The sequence below is a fragment of the Schistocerca serialis genome, chromosome 1, assembly GCF_023864345.2.
Source record: "Schistocerca serialis cubense isolate TAMUIC-IGC-003099 chromosome 1, iqSchSeri2.2, whole genome shotgun sequence".
NCBI lineage: Eukaryota > Metazoa > Arthropoda > Insecta > Orthoptera > Acrididae > Schistocerca > Schistocerca serialis.
This window is the reverse complement of record NC_064638.1, coordinates 1232153962-1232172701: the sequence shown is the minus strand read 5'-3', so window position 1 is coordinate 1232172701 and position 18740 is coordinate 1232153962.

Sequence of the window (18740 nt, the reverse complement as noted above, 5' to 3'; positions counted from 1 at the left end):
ACACTTCTCACACCATCGTTCTACTTCACATCGCTTTGCAACGTTACGCCCAGTTATTCAAACGACTTGACTGTGTCAAGCAGGACACAACTAACACTATCCGAACATTACAGGTTTGTTCTTCCAATTCATCCGCATTAACTTGCATTTTTCCACATTTATAGCTAGCTGCCATTCATCACACAAACTAGAAATTTTGTCTAAGTCATCTTGTATCTTCCTACAGTTATTCAACTGCGACATCTTACCGTACACCACAGCTTCATCAGCAAACAACTGCAGATTGCGTTGTGTTGCGCATTAGATGCACCTACATTCATTAGCTCTCGTTGTAAAATGGTATTTTCTGGCGTTGAAATGTTCTGCAGTAGATAGGTATTGTGAGCAACTGTTTTGTATTGGTGTTGCATTAATAATAACAGTGAAGCACGTCTAACACGAGATTCGCAGTGAAAGTGATCGTCCAAGAACACGTTCATCGCTGTGAAACTATGTTCTGCTGCAAACATTTCCCCGAATTCGACAGTAGTAATGGACAATGCGCGATATCTCTCCTTTGTGATGGATAAAGCTCCAATGCAGTGGAGGAAAAAAGATTTTTTGCTCTTGGTACAAAGAAATGTTCCACTGGATAAAGTTGAACATAGCTTGTGTAAGGCAGAGTTAATGAAATCTGCAGTGTTCTGCAAGCCACACTCCACACTACTAGTGGCTAACGCTGAAGGGCATAGTTTAATCACGCTTCCTCCGAATCATGCTTATTTGGATCCTGCTGAGAATATATGGGCCTAGATGAAGACTAATGTGGCAAGAAGCAACAAGAGATTTATGCTCAGTGAGGTTCAAATGCTGACAAAAGAAACCTTTGCAAATGTTACACCACAGGATTGGTGTCGAGTTGTCACCCATTCCAAAAAGGTAGTTGAGGAGACAAGAATTCATGAACTGTTTTGAGTAATACGGAACTCCTCTTACATGTTAAAATCTGCTTATTTTGCCTAAATACAGTAGAGTTTACAAATATTCTTCTCCTGAACATTCTAATGCAGTTGAAATTGTGACACAATCCTAAAACAGTGTATTATTAAAATAGCAACCCAGAGCAAGACTGGTCAATAGTTATGAGAAACCTCATCCTCAGTGTAAAAACAAACGTGTAACTTCTTCACTTATATTGTTGAAAAACCCACAGCAATACTCGTTTCATCAGCTATTGATGGGCCTTAAAAGTTGCATTGTTTCATTTAAAAACTGTATTTGTTTGAATGTCGTGGTAGACATGGAAGTTTCGCTTCTTATTTATATGGCAAAGTACTCTCTTCTTTGCATGCTATCATTTGTCAAAATCTTGTTTCAGTGTCTCAGACCGTTTCTGAGATACGAGGGGGTGAGGTGGTTAGGGTTTAACACCCTGTCGACAACGACGTCGTTAGAGACGGAGCACAAGCTCGGATCAGGAGAGGATGGGGAAGGAAATCAGCCATGCTCTTTCAAAGGAACCATCGCGGAATTTGCCTGAAGCTATTTTGGGAAATTAGGGAATACCTAAATCAGTATGGCCGGGGACGGGTTTGAACCGTTGTCCTCCCGAATGCGAGAAACGAGGGATTTATGAAATTTAACCGTGGTTTTTTCACTGTAACATGCTTTCGTGACAGAGCCCTTTACCTACATTCCATTTTCTCAACTTTTGAGTCAGATAGTGACATCCTTCAAAGCTTAAAGAATAATTCTGTATGTTACCTAAATTTCATATGCAGCAAAATATGATGTAACATGCACCAGACGGAAATTCATTGCGATCCCTGTTTTTCACTGCAAATTTTAAGAATTTCTGGCAGTAATTCACCTAATATCGGGTATCAAAATAACTATAGCCATTAACGTAATGAAACGACGTTCATCATGAAGCTCAGGAATGAAGCTACAAGATGTGCGAGAACCAGAGTTTATTGCCGAATAGTTTCATTAAAATCTTTTGAGAAAAATTTGAAATCGGTCGGCTTGCCCAGCTTTCTGTTCAGTTAGTGAAGCGAGCTTGACAGGCTCCGAGCCGAGTGGGCCTGGCATTCAAATGGTTCAAATGGCTCTGAGCACAGTGGGACTCAACATCAGAGGTCATCAGTACCCTAGAACTTAGAACTACTTAAACCTAACTAACCTATGGACACCACACACATCCATGCCCGAGGCAGGATTCGAACCTGCGACCGTAGCGGTCGCGCAGTTCCAGACTGAAGCGCCTAGAACCGCTCGGCCACACCGGCCGGCAGGCTTGGCATTAATGTCATCTACTGACGTGTTCAACACAAGCCGGCAACTACGCTTCCCTCTACTCACTCCGCATTGGTCGAAAGTCGCAACTAATTTTAAACGCACTGTAGCCTATCCTGCCCTAGCCTACCTCTGTGTAAAGGCTGTAACTGGCGACAACTCCTGACTGCAGTCAAGATCTGCTTCCCCTCTGCTGTTACAAGACGTGTGGTGTGGAGTGTTACAGGATGGCTGCTTCCAGCACCAGAATGGCCTGTAGGGGAAATTTTGGAATGGGATCTCCAGTAGTGCAGCGAGGGCAGAGTAAAAAATGCTTACTCAGTAAAATATTCTTCACTATCTCTTACCTGTGATGAGTGATGGGAAATAAGCAGGCTGTTGCACATGCAAAAACGTCAGCTGCCCTCACATGTCTGCCTGTCCAGGTAAAGACAGCTTGTAACGGGCATCTCAGGACCCCCCCTACCCCCTTCCTCTCAACCACCCCCCCCCCCCCCTCCGAACAAACTGTCACAATGCACAATGCAGAGCCACATACAAAGTCGCTGCTGAGCAAGCCTGAGCAGGATCGCACATCTATTTGGCAGGCTATTGAAGTATCTGTACAAAGTTTATGGGATTGTGAAAAAAAATTAACATTTTTTTTAAAAAAATGGTTTGTGTCACTGATTTTTATAAAAAAAAAGATGTTCAATTACCTACTTCACCCTCTTCACACGACGGTCAATTCCTTCATGGAAAAATGTTTCTAGTTGCCTATGGGAACATGATTGTACTGAGACGTGCACTGTGCACCTCTTTATCCAAAGCAATTCGGAGGCCATAAATTACTTTCTTCAGGTGTCCAAAAATGTGGATATCGCATGATGACTGATCAGACTGTGGAGGATGTGTAAGGGCTTTCCAGCGAAACTTCTAATGCGTACTCAAAACCAACGTGGCAATGTGCAGGCAGGCATTTCGTTCGCAGGTTGTTTCGACCACACTGCCGAAGTTTCGCGGGGAAGCCCTTACACATCCTCCGTTCAGTCCCGATCTCTCCCCCTGCGATTTCCACACTGTTGGAGCCCTGAAGAAACACATTCATGGCCGTCGCTTTTCTTCGGATGAAGAGGCGCACGTCTGGGAACAATCGTGGTTCCGTAGGCAGTCGAAAACAATTTCCCGTGAAGGCATTCACCGTCTTGTCTCACAGTGGGATAAATGTGTTAACAGTTACCATGATTGCTTTTCAAATAATAAATAGTTTACTTTTTTGTATCTGTGTCATTTTCATTTGATTACTCCTTGCAACTGCGAAAACATTGCAGATTGTAAGATGGCAAATGGCTCTGAGCAATATGGGACTTAACTTCTGAGGTCATCAGTCCCCTAGAACTTAGAACTACTTAAACCTAACTAACCTAAGGACATCACAGACATCCATGCCCGATGCAAGATTCGAACCTGCGTCCGTAGCGGTCGCGTGGTTCCAGACTGTAGCGCCTAGAACCCCAGATTGTAAGAGACAGATTTATTTTTATATTTAATAATATTGGGATGGAAGTATAAATTACATACGTTGAGCTTCAGGTAGAGTAGAAGAATGTAAAGAGGAGTGCTTAAAAATAAAGAACATTTTGAATAACGATTAAGAAGGAATCTGTGCAGTATGAACAGCAGTTTAAGGATGTGAGGGCAGAATTAAATTCTTTAGCATTAAATCAAGGTGGTAATGTGATAGGTGTTCCGTGGGTTAATTCAGGAACGACATAGTGTTTTGCAAATGATCGAATACACCACCCACTAGATTTTCTTGCTGCTGTTTTGTGAGAGGAATGTCGGGAGAGGCAAAAATTCAATCCGTAAAAAGACATCTTGAGGGCAATGCACAGTCATGGGCAAATTTAATGAGTGCTTCATTTACAAGTGTTTGAGATTGTTGCCCGAAAAAATTCTGGAGTGAAGCGAAGCAAAATCGACTTCAGAATGAGTTCTTGAATGGACTAAGTTTCAAATACGGAAGCGGGTCGATGACGAATTTTTGTGTGCGTGAGCTCGCTATCTTGACGAATATAAATCGTCCGCTAGGACTGTTGACCGAAAGCGCAACGCTCATGAGACGACTACAGGAATTTTTACGATGGGATCTTCTCCACAGTCCGATAAATTCTACTTGTGAGTTTTTAGATTTTATTGAGAAACTTGAACAGGCGCTGAAATTCAAACCACATAATGGGAGCAGAAGACAGGGAAATGGGTAGCAGAACGGGAATTATAATAATCATCAAAATAATTATCAACGTAATAATAATTTTCATAGGGAAAATGGAAACGGTAAGTTTCATAAGAAAATCGAAATCTGGTATGAAGATTTGGTGAGCAGGAGTCTTACGAAATGCAACTCCGGAATACGAGATCGGGAAATTAGAGATCGCCGCTTCTCAGGTCCGGAGATGGTGAAATAAACCGGCGGGTGAAAGGACACGTTATTTTAAAAATTCTGTTGGTGCCGAAAATTCGGCAAAGAAGTCACAAGTGTTGGAGATAGATGTTATAACAAGTAATAATTAAATGGGGAATAATTTAAAGCAACTGAACGGTAAACAAGGCGCAAGAAAGTTAGAAAAGTTTGATAATGAGGATATGGGGTTGAAAAAACTATTTTGTGAAAGGAAAGTGAATGATGGAATGAATGTTTGTTGAAGATTCCGTGATCACAAGAGAGGCAAAGGTGGATCGGAATTTGGTGGAGATGGAATGTATGACGAATTCTAATGAGGCTCTAGTCAGTAGCAACAATTATAGCACTATGGGTGAAAGTAATGTAGGTGCTTTTGTTTCGGAGGAAGCAGATGAACCCATTAAGGCGGCGAAGCTGTTGTCTGTCTGCTGGAGATGAGTTTTGCGGTGTATCGACGGAAGTTTGAGAAGATATCTGTCAAGGTGGCGTTACAGAAGTCTCGTCAGCTGGTGATGAATTGTATTGCATATCGGCGGAAGTGGGTGATTTACTGTTAAAGGGAAACAAACGTGATGCTCTAGAGGCTGAAGTTGCGAAAGTTCAGGTTACTGATTTAGATATCTCGGAGGAAGGAGTTTTTGCCTTTATTTATGTTGATGGAAGGGAACCAATGGCTCTTTAATGGAAGCATGAAATTTTAGTGGATGTGGAAGGATGAATGTAAAAGTAATGTGTTACATAGTGGATTAGAATGAAAAATGACGAAGAAATAGGAGAGGAGAGCAAATGTTATCCACACCGAGGTAGCTCCAAATTTGGCAGAATTCGTTAGTACTGTGAATTCTGATGTGGTGCGCTGCAGTAACGGCAATTTGTGTGGTGTATCGGAGGAGGATGCCGCAGCTATTGGTGGTGATTTCTATAATGTATCAACGGATGTAATGGATGTTTTTAGTAATAAATCTTATGAGTTATCGGTGGATGCTAATGGGGTTAATTATGATAAAGTCTGTACTGAATCGGCGGAAATAAGTGAGGTTCTGTGTAAGGGAGGCGAAGTTTTAAGTGCAGCTACTGATATCGTTAACTCTGAGGAAGCGAACTGTATATTGATGCTTACGAGGATGATGAATCGACAGGTTTTGAGGGTAATTTAAATGAGTTGGAGGTAAATCAGAAGAATCTAGGAACGAATAATTAGATTGAGCGTTGTTCTGAAATTATAATGTGTACCACAAATATCGAAGAAAAAGGAAGGGGTGCTGAAAATGGTTTTGTGAGGGATGTTTAAAGAGGGGTTAAATCAGACGTGCAGCCTGTAAGTGAATTGATCGTTGTTGATTATGAAAGAAACTGTTCATATTTCGAAATTGAAAATAATGTTCCGGCGGTTGTCACAAATTAAGAGTCCGTTGGTGAGCGAGGAAAAAGGGCTCGAATTTCAGCAGTTCAAAAAACGCAAAAAGAGCGAGATTTAAAGATACAGTGGCGGTGTAAATGTAAGCGGCAACGGTGACAGACTTACTTCTTGTTAATGAAGACTTTGGAGTTAACAAGTTTGTGTCTAAAAAGAGGTATTCTCATGTGTAGTTATAAGAATTTTGGCCGGTATTTGAATAAGGGGTGATTTGCTAACACCTATGTAATAAAGCATGAAAAAACAACTTACTACATGGTGAGTGTCGACAATGGCCGCATAAATCTTGGTGCGAGGAGATCGGCAGAATATGAGTAATCCCTTCATTTAGGAAAGAGTGACATATAAATCGTATGTACGTAGATATGGGAGGAAATTTCAAGGGTTTATTTAAATGTATTACTTTGGATGGATTTCTCATATACTGACGTAATTTATTTGCAATTATTGTTCGCACAAAATTTAGCATATGGCGGTCGTTAGACGTAATGCCTTGTTCTACTCCCACAAGTAATCAAAATTTTAATCCACGCACCAGTTTTTGATTGTAACTGTAGTAGTAAGCGAATGACTCATTAAATTTGCTCATGATTGTGTATTACCCTCAAGATGGCATTTTACAAATTTGATTTTTGCCTCTTCCGACATTCCTCCCTCAAAACTATCTCTTGCGGAATGTATGTGTAGATGTAGAAAGTTCCTCAATGTTCATACTGTAATGTAACGTGTATGTGTGTGTGTACATCGGTATGCGCGACAGAGAAGAGAGGCCAGCGCTAGAGAGAGCGTGAGACACAGCTATCGCTTACATGTGACGCTGGAGATGCTTTTAAAAGATCTCTGCCACTCCGCGTCTGGAGATGACAGACACTCGGCTAGAGTACCGTAACACTTCGAGCACACAGGCTGTTTGCTTAACAGTGAATACGACGCCAGCCGGGATGCGGAACGACTGCCCATGTTGTCCTAGAGTTGAGAGGCACTACGTGTGTATTTTTTGCTCAGGCCACTACTTTAATTAATAGAGGGACTTAACTATGCCGGCGTTTTACATAGAGAGAAAATCATTAATCTAGCAGACATGCGATCAGCATGGCTGCCCATACGGAATAAAACCAAAAACTACTCGGTGCGCCGGATTATACACTACTGGCCATTACATTGCTACACAACAAAGATGATGTGCTGCAGACGCGAAATTTAACCGACAGGAAGACGATGCTGTGATATGCAAATGATCAGCTTTCCAGAACATTCACACAAGGTTGGCGCCGGTGGCGACACCTACAACTTCCAACCGATTTCTCATACACAAACAGCAGTTGACCGGCGTTGCCTGGTGGAACGTTGTTGTGATGCTTCGTGTAAGGAGGAGAAATGGGTACCATCACGTTTCCGACTTTGATAAAGGTCGGAATGTAGCCTATCGCGATTGCGGTTTATCGTATCGCGACATTGCTGCTCGCGTTGGTCGAGATCCAATGACTTAGCAGAATATGGAATCGGTGGGTACAGGAGGGTAATACGGAACGCCGTGCTGGATCCCAACGGCCTCGTATCGCTAGCAGTCGAGATGACAGGCATCTTATCCGCATGGCTGTAACGGATCGTGCAGCCACGTCTCGATCCCTGAGTCAACACATGGGGACGTTTGCAAGACAACAACCATCTGCACGAACAGTTCGACGACGTTTGCAGCAGCATGGACTATCAGCTCGGAGACCATGACTGCGGTTACCCTTGACGCTGCATCACCGACAGGAGCGCGTGCGATGGTGTACTCAACGACGAACCTGGGTGCACAAATGGCAAAACGTCATTTTTTTTCGTATGAATCCAGGTTCTGTTTACAGCATCATGATGGTCGCATCCGTGTTTGGCAACATCGCGGTGAACGCACATTGTAAGCGTGTATTCGTGATCGGCATGCTGGCGTATCACCGGGCGTGATGGTATGGGGTGCCATTGGTTACACGTCATGGTCGCCTCTTGTTCGCATTGACGGCGCTTTGAACAGTGGACGTTACATTTCAGATGTGTTACGACCCTTCATTCGATCCCTGCGAAACCCTACATTTCAGCACGACTACATGTTGCATGACCTGTATCGGCCATTCTGGATACAGAAAATGTTCGACTGCTGCCCTGGCCAGCACATTTTCCAGATCCCTCACCAACTGAAAACGTCTGGTCAATGGTGGCCGAGCAACTGGCTCGTCACAATACGCCAGTCACTACTCTTGATGAATTGTGGTATCGTGTTGAAGCTGCATGGGCAGCTGTACCTGTACACGCCATCCAAGCTCAGTTTGACTCAATGCCCAGGCGTATCAAGGCCGTTATTACGGCCAGTAGTGGTTGTTCTGGGTACTGGTTTCTCAGGATCTATGCACCCAAATTGCGTGAAAATGTAATCACATGTCAGTTCTAGTATAATATATTTGTCCAATGAATACCCGTTTATCAATTGCATTTCTTCTTGGTGTAGCAATTTTAATGGCCAGCAGTGTAGGTCGCACAGCAGAACGACTGCATCATAACAAGGAAAATCACCTTACAGTGGGTACAAGGCCACAGTCGTGGCATGAGCAATGTATTCATCACTAAGAATACCAACCACCACGGGGCAAAGACGTACGAACATGTACCTCCTGCAAAACGTGTTGCGGCCTATCGGAATCTTGTGGAACAGTAAGTGGCGCCTGTCGTACCAACAGGGCTGTACTACCGAGTATCCTGCACGGTCGCTGCACTACCTTTTTACGTACCACAGAAAGTTTCTAGTCAGCATGATCCTCCTCCGTTTTAACCACGGACGATTCCGACTGCACCTCTGTCTGGTACAACATTTTCGACTTACCACTGTAATACCACGCGACAACAGATCTCCTACAACTTTTGGAGCTTTGTGAACAACAGGTTCCTACTAGGGTGGAGGCCCTACTGGCATCACGTGTTGTGTCCATGTATACAGGGTGAGTCACTAAATATTGCCAACTAGATTAACTCCGAAAGTATGATAATAGCTGAAAAGATTGTGAGACAAAAGTTGCATCGGATAACGGGGGCCATAATTTGACGTTGGTTTTTTTATTGCTTGGTGGGGTCGCGACAGAAATGTGAAGGACAGCTTTGTTTTTGTAAATGGGATGCTGCAGTTTGGTACTTATTTTCTGACAGCGGCTATCGTGACGAATCCAATGATGTGTAACAATAAGGTCTTTGAAGGTTACAAAGGGGACACGGACGTCCATTTGCAGAAGATTTTCGAAGGGATGACCATTTGTATCAATGCAGGGTTGCAATCATCTTACCATGGATTGAGTGGTATTCCTTCTCACTTTGGCATTTACCGAAGCACATTCTCTGAAAATTCTCTCTCGTATATCGTGCAAATAGTAAATACTCGCCAAATACGGCATATCCATTAACGTGCCACTGACATGTAAATACCACTCGACGGTTTCGCAGTACAATAGTAATAGGGACGGTAAGACTAGTATCGTCGAATCAAGCGAATGTGAACGATGTATTCCTTCGAAGAACAAGTCGGTATGCTTCTCATTTACGGAGAATGCCAACGAATTTCAGTGAGAGCTAGAGACTTATACGCTGAAAGATATCCTCAACGTATTCACTCTACACATCGTACATTTAAATATGTGTATGATAAATTGAGAACAACTGGATCTTTAACGCATCGGAAACATATCCGGCAAAGGAAAGTTACTAAGGAGGAAACGGAAATTGGTACTCTTGCCACTGTGCCATTTTGCTTCGAGATCCTTGTGTTAGTTCTCATCAAATCGCAAGGGAATCTGGCATGAAATGTTGTTCATGTTCTGCATCGCCATAAATATCATCCTCACCATATCAGCATCCACCAAGAATTAACTAGTACAGAGTGTAGTCGTCGCATTGAATTCTGTCGATGGGCTCAACTTAAGATTCAGAGGGACGACACATTTATTAATTTGATTTTATTAACTGGCGAAGCTACATTCACGAGCCATGGAAATGTTAATTTGCATGAGATGCATTATTGGGCAATTGAAAATCCATGTTGGCTGCGGTGGGTTGCACACCAAAAACCGTGGTAGGTGAATGTATGGTGTGGGATTCTGGAGGACAGAATTATAGGCCCTTATTTCATCGAAGTAAATCTTAATGGTAGGAAGAACACCAGATTCCTGCAAGAAACATTAGGTCTGTTACTGGAAGAAATACCTTTAGGAACAAGGAACAGAATGTGGTATCAACACGATGGGTGTCCGGCACATTTTTCGCTGATGGCTAGAAATGAGTTGCAGAGACAATTCCCAAATCGATGGATTGGACGTGGAGGAGATGTGGCCGGCTCGTTCGCCAGACTTGACGCCTCTGGATTTTTTGTTGTGGGGATTCGTAAAAGACATTGCTTATAAAGACGTTCCAACTACAACAGAAGATATGTGAGGGACAATTGTCAGAGGATGTGCTTCGATATGTGCCAAAGTGGTAAGGAATACCACTCAGTCCATGATAAGAAGATTGCAGCACTGCATTGATACCAATAGTTATCACTTCGAACACCTTCTGTAAATGGCCGTTCATGTCAACTTTGTGACCTTCAAAGACCTTACTGTTACATATCATTCGATTCGTCTCGATAGCCGCTATCAGAAGACAGGCACCAAACCATAGCACCCCATTTAAAAAAACACAGTTGACCTTCATATCTCTGAAGCGACCCCTCCTAGCAACAAAAAATCAACGTCCCGTGCAACTTTTTTTCCACAAACGTTTCAGCTCCTATCATACTTTCAGAGTTATTCTTGGTGGCAACAGTTAGTGACTGATTCTGTGTAATGGCAACTAAACTTACTATAATTTGTTATATATATAACCAATGGAAATAATCTGTGCGAGTCTCAGTTTTATATGTGTGCGTGTCATGTGTTTGATTGCACAATATATTTATAATATATCATTTACTGGAGGTCGGTTGAGTTCATCACGTCCGGATGTCATAAATAAACCTCCTTTAATTGAACCTGTACCATCATCAGCCCCAGATTATCTCTTAATTTCAGTTGATATCATGTAGTGTGTTCAAGTTACTGACAAGATTAATATACAAAGGAATGAAAAAGAGGATCTGTTAGATGCCGAGCAGCTTGCCTTCAGATAAGATAAAGCACCAGAGAGGCAGATCTGGCGTTGCGCTTGATGACGAGAGCACGACTTGAGAAAAATCTAGATGCGTTCACGGACTTATCAGCCTAGAAAAGACGTTACGATGTTGCTAGATGTTATAAAGTCTTTGGAAAGTAGGTATAAGCTATAGGGAAAGACGGAGATGGGAAAGTAGGGATGGAGGACCAAGAGCGCTCAGATTTAAAGTCAGAGCTAAAGTCTTTCACCCTTACTTTTCAAACTACATATCGAAGACGCAATGACGGAAGTAAATGGCAGGTTCAGGAGATCAATGATAAAATTCACTAACGACATTGCTATCACAAGTGAATAAGAATTACAGGATCTGTTCAATGAAGTAAAGAGTCTAATGAGCGCAGACTGTGGCCTGAGAGTGAACCGAAGAAAGACGAAAGTAACGAGAGGCAGCAGAAATGAGAATGGTGCCAAAATTATCAAAACTGGCGATCATTTCATTACAGATACAATATTTGAATCGATTTCGCAAACTGAGGCATCTCTCCTAGGAATTCAGAGCCCTCCAGCGCAAAAACTCTAACCACTTCGGAATTACGGCGCAGCAAGACCGTCCATCGTGCTCGTTGGAAGCCAGCGGTAGGTCTTTGACACGTCTTCAGAGCTCAGTGAACATGCCTTCAAGAAGAACTGCTGGATTTTATGCTCAGCTGATGAATAGTTTCCATGACTAATTTTCTGAAGTAAGTTATGTAACTCTTGATTACGTCTTTATTTTGTCAGGCATTTGAGTAAAACTTACCTCAAGAAGTCTTTCGTCGCTTCCAGTCAGGTTTTAGGCATTATTCCCTTCGGAAAGTGTGTATTTCCGCACAGGCTCGTGCAACTGATTCCAGTCCAAACGGAAATAGTTCGCGATCTGTTTACCAGAAAACTCTTGACGTCGAATCGAACTGTCCATAGATATATCACTTGTTTATCTGTGCGCTTTTCCATTCGGATACATTCCATTTTCAAGTGCTGTGTAACAACATCAGAATATCTTTTTCCTCGCGAGAATCCGACGTCATGAGTTCAGCGTAACTTCATAACGAAGGACTGCGCACTGGATCAACAAGGAAAGACTGCATGACAAAGGCTAAACTGCATACCAATACGCGAACACATTGTGTTGTGAAGTATTTTCTTTGCTGTGCTGCACTGTCCTGTCCTCCTTCGGCTGCGTGGCAATGTGCTCCTTTCCTAACGCACCCTCTTGGACTTGATGCTTCAAAATAAACAACAGTGTCATTCAAATAACGTTGTAACCTTCCAAGGGTTTACTTCTGTAACCTCGCAATAAAATGGTGACTAACCTCTCAATAAAATTGTGGCTCACATATAACCTTTCAATAATTAACAAACTGTGAATTTAAAGTGGTAAATTTTGGACGTCAGCAGTGCTGCGTCATGGCCCTGAAAGATTATTCTGAACAAACTGAAAACTCTTAGATCAGCGAAGTCGCCGGAATCGCGTATATATCTGCTCCTACAAGAAATTTTTCTGGGACAGCCCAGTGCAATGCTGGCCACTAGATTTGTCATGTATAAAAAGAAACAACTGATTTTGCTTTATGATAATAGGGGTGACCATGGATAGGAGAAATAAGTAAAATCTTTAAATTCAAAAGTTATCTTTATAAGAAAGATTATTAAGATTATAAACAGCCGACCAGTTGCAATGGATAAAGAAATCTTTACCTAGGTTTCAACAAGCTTGTGAGCCCTGCAACATCCATGTACTGATTTATATTTACATGACAAACCCTATTTTTAGGGCTATATTTTAATTTGGACAAATGGATCTATGCAGACATTTGTAAAAACGGCGATGATACATCAGTCCATACTAATGTAAAATTGCCACCTTCTGAAAAAGACAAATTTAAATTTGTTGAAACCTAGGTAAAGATTTCTTTATCCATTGCAACTGGTCGGCTGTTTATAATTTTATTACGTGGAACCGTTGCTGTTGTGCAGCTATGTTTAAAATACAGAAAGATTATTATTAAAAGATTTTTAAAAACAATTACATGGGACTTGATATAACAATAGTTCAAAATCAGTTGTTACAAATTACATATGCTCACGGCTGCCTTTACTTTATACTACATCGCTCAGGCACGACCGGCCCAACCGCCCGACTGCAAGCTGCTACTCCTGCTACCGCTGCCGACATTGCTGTCTGGTCTGCGATTCTATTGTAACTTGCTGGCAGCGCGTGAGCAATCCATCGAAATTACATCTGCTCGAGTGCGCTAGCAACAAATTCCTTATTCATAGACCTCTTACAACGTGTATTTCTAATTATTTTTCTATCTGTCTAAGCACCTATCTATTCCTTGGCACCCACCTCTGGTGCATCCAACAATACTCAAATAAAGTGATTTTCTGGTAAAATTGAAGAAAAAGAAGAATAGAAAATAATGGAATTTTGCGTATTGGGTGTACACAATATAGCAGGAAAAGTACGTCATTAAATCTGTAGGTGATTTGGGTTTTACAGGATGTGGTCCGTAGTAGGTGGTGTTCCAGTTTCTGGGCAACCCATTGAGCAAGTGGTTTCATAGGACTGGACAGGGCAACAGACGAAAGCCCTCTGTTTGGTGTTAGGTTGGGGCAGCATGACCCACAAGTGGTCTTGTTATGTTGCTGAAAGATAGTGTCACAGAGACCTTGAAGGTAGGGCACAGCCAGCGTTTACAACACCTTCGAAATTTGACAGGTGCTGTCCAGGTTACGAGATCGTGATGTGCACACAATGGTACCCCATACCATCATGCTAGATGCTGTGTCCGTACGGCAGCCTGTCAGCGTTCGATCTCCTCAGAGACTCCACACTCGGTTACGTCCATAGTGATACTGTATGCAGTACCGTTACTCGTCTGAAAAGACGACGTGGTGATACTGCTGTGCCCGCGTTGTCGATTGCCAGTGCGCCTTGTTCTGCTGTCCTGCTGGGAAGCTGCAGCAATGGTCACAATGCTGACTGTTCGTGGTGCTCTAGACGTCGCTTCCATGTACCTGTGGATACTTAGCTTGCTGCAGGCAAGCCTGTATTCTGACTCAAGCTATGTGATGTGGCTGTACGATCCAGTCGGCCAAGCGATCAACATGTCTGCCCTCTCGGGCGCTAGTTATGTAGGGTTGTTGAGATTCTACATGGCTGTCCTCATTCCATCAACTCCATATCTACATGGTGACCAAAGGGAGTAGCGATAGTTAGCCTCATGTTCCATGAATCATTTCGCATGATAAACCGTAATGGTATGGAACGAGTCATTTTTACATTCACACCACAAATTATTTTGTAAATATGACTGCATGCTCAACATTCGAAAGATACTTTTTAACGTACAGGTGTGAGTTAGTAATTCCTATCCACCGCCTTTTACACATTACAAAAACAGAAATTCTTCTCCCGAACAGAGGGAATTGTGAAGAAGAAACTTTTCAATTTTATTTTCAAATTTTACTTTGCTGTCTGTCAGACATTTTATATTACTGAGTAAATGATCAAAACTTTTAGTTGCAGCATTGTAGTCTCCTTTTAGAATTGAAGACAACCATAATGTGAACTGTAGTCGATTATTTACAGTAGATTTCATGAGGGAACAGACATATGGTGAAGCAGAAATCAGAATATTCAACTCCTTAAACGGATGCCTACAAGATGGTAATGAGTGAGCACCACATATTGTTCTTACTGTACGTGTTTTCTTAAAGATGTTTAACCACAGAACGTTATTTCATATGATATTATTGAATGAAAGTATTCAGAATACTTCTAATGATTCTAAGTGCAAATGTGGCTGAACTAAGTTTTTTTTTAGGAGTTCCAAAATTTCCTGTTTAAATTCTCATCAGTATGGAAACCTAAGAATTTTGAAGTTTCCAAAGCATTTATTATTGCCTTACCATGTGTTACACTTGTGATTACTACTCTTAGATGTGTAGAACATAATGTACTGTATCTTTTTAAAATTGAGGTGAGACTATGCACAGAAACCCATCAATGATACTTTTAAGAGCTGGCCAGAGTTGCCGAGCGGTTCTGGAACCGCGCGACTTCTACGGTCGCAGGTTCGATTCCTGCCTCGGGCATGGATGTGTGTGATGTCCTTAGGTTAGTTAGGTTTAAGTAGTTTTAAGTTCTAGGGGACTGATGACCTTAGCAGTTAAGTCCCATAATGTTCAGAGACATTTGAACCATTGATACTTTTAAGAACATTGTTTATCATTCCTTCTATTTCTGTATGCATGCTTGGACTGAATGCAATACGAGCACCATTCACAAAAAGAACTAGTTCTGCTTCTTGTATATCAGAAGGACGATCGGTGACATACATGAGAAATAATAATGGACCTAACATTGAGCCTTCGGGAACCACAGTCCGAATAACGCTTCCGGACTGCATTGGTTGAATTACTAAGTACAGTTTTCGCCATTCTTTTCCTTGGATGTGACATTATCCATTTGTTGGCTATACCATAAACCAAATAAATTTTCAATTTACCTTGGAGAACACTGTGAAAAACTACAACGATGAACTGTACTCTCGATACGCCACGTGAAGGTAGGCGTTTCTCTTTTATACATGTGGCATAGGACGATCTTCTCACAAGCAACGGACATTCAACAACAATTTGCGAATTATAAAATTGGCTCTGAGCACTATGGGACTTAACATCTGTGGTCATCAGTCCCCTATAACTTAGAACTACTTAAACCTAACTAACCTAAGGACATCACACACATCCATGCCCGAGGCAGGATTCGAACCTGCGACTGTAGCAGTCGCGCGGTTCCGGACTGAGCGCCTAGAACCGCTAGACCACCGCGGCCGGCTGTGAATTATAAAGCCGCTACGTAATCTTTCCATTTATACAGAATGTAGGAGGCATTACACATACCTGCTTTGTGCGGTTGCGCTGAAAGGCTAGCCATTCATATATCCAAGCATGTCTCCCAATCAGCGGCCAACACCAAGCCACAATCAGTCTAGTACCACCTCAGAGACCACAACAGAAACCAGCACCAACAGCAAGAAAGCTACACCTAATTATGTGTGGTGTGTGTACTGTAAGACCTTCGGTACACACACCATCAGATTATTGGACTTGTCGCTCTAACGAAGCAGGCGAGTGTCAGCAATATGTCTCGTGGTCTTATCGTGGCGTGTTTATCTTCTGCCGTTAGGTCAGACGATAGAAATGCCACTTGCACGCTTAGAGTAGCAGATTGACGGTGACCAACTTTAAACAGAACTTGATTAATTTTCACACACATCTATTAAAATAATAAAAAGCATAGAAATTACTTAACTTGATTCTGGATGCTGTTTACAATTGACAATCTGAAGTTCCTTTGGTCTTGGCAGGTTAATCTTATTCTCACGTATCTCTGATACTTGACAAAGTGTCTAATCATTTACCTTCATGGCTATGTACAGGAATATGACAATCTTATTAGGCGCAGACTGAAACTTGACTATAGACTAATGCAGCCAAATGCAGACTGACTAATCGGAGGTCTGTACACTCGTTATAATACCTCGCGCGTTCATGTATCACTGCGCGAGTGTGATCCGCTAGGAGAAAAGGTTCTACGTTAGCAGCAATGTCATTGGCTGCGTTACATATTAATACACGGATTGGCGGAAGCAGAATTTGGTCCGTCTCTAAGGCAGCGCCATCTCGTAGTGCGGAGATGGACGAGCGCTGCTTAGCGGGGCGCGCTCTAGTGGGAAAGTTGTGTACGCGCTGACTACGCGGAACTATGTACACAACATTATGATAATTCAGAATTTAACTTACTTTTAAGTAGGCTAGAGAAAAAAGAGATACTGCAGACAGCGCAGCGGATGCTACTTGGATTGTGACATCCAAAGGGAGATTCCCTCTGTTTTCCAGTAACTGAGCAAACAGACAGAACCAACCTAAGGACAGAAAATATTGCTACATCAGCAGAGCTGCTGCTCGACCTCATGCTCCAGGTCTGCCTGCGCAGGTCAGAGTCATTCGACTTGGACAAAATATATATAGATCATGTAAGAGCACACGGACGAACATATTTCGATTACTCACAGACTGGCAGTAAATGTTTTCTACACGTAAAACACCCAGAACACATAGACAAAAAATGAATGTCTTACAACATAATAAAAAAAACAGTACGACAGTCAGCGGGGAAATCCCTAAAATAGCACGAGACTTGCAGGCAGATATCATGTGCTTACAAGAACCCTATAATAGAAATGGGCAACTGATCCTAAATAGAACTTATCACATAATTAAGGTAACACAGTCATGCAATCAACACTCTGTTACCATAGAGATAACTAATGGGAACGTCACACGGGTTATTGCATCCATGTACGCCCAATACAGTCATCATATACAGCCATACGCAGACTAAATCAGAGACCTAGTAATGTATGCCAGAGGCCAAAAATTAGTGATAAGTGCTGACATTAATTCCAGATCGACCCTCTCGAACTCAGACAGAACAGATGACAGAGGACGCATAATCACCGATCTAATACAAGAATACGGAAGGACCTATACCAACATATGCAGGGTTCGATGGTACGAGCAGTAATATCGACTTAACGCTAGCAAATAATGCAGCAATGGCATACGTAACAAACTGGACTGTACACGACAACATGACCAGTAGTGATCACAGTGTCATAACGTACACACTAGCTCACACTCAGAATACAATGACCAAATCACACACCAGACATTTGTTGCTGCACAAAGAAGACTGGAACAAATTAACGGAAATTATCCAACAATTCGATCTAGAAAACATCAATGGAAGTATCGATTATAGAGTATACAAGTTAACAAAGGTAATACAATGTGCACAAAACGCTTCAATACCGACAGCAAAGAACACAATGCTCACAATGCTCACCAGAACCATGGACCAACGAACTCACGAGACTCAAACAAGATGCAAGACGCAAACGAAAATTACATCGAAGGGCGATAGCAGATAGGGACAGACGAATAAGACTTGAAGCATATAGGCATCCACAAGACGTATAGATAGACCCTATACAACAAGCGTAGACAACAATGGGAGCTATTTGCAAAAACTCAAACAGAGCAAAATATATGGGGAGAACCATACAAAATACTGACAGTGAAGATAAAAATCCCACTAGTTCTTGGAACGCTAAGGCTGGATGACAGAACGATGACGAAGGGATGGGGGAATACAGCGGAGTTTCTGCTGTATAAACTGCTTCCTGACGACGTTATAGATACAGACACACAATATCATGCAACACTAAGAGAAAACCTACACACACCATACAGCACTGCAACTGTCACCTGTCCTTTTGCGCAAGAAGAGGTTGCGCTAGCAATCTCAGAGCTCAAAAACAAAAAAGCACCTGGTCCAGA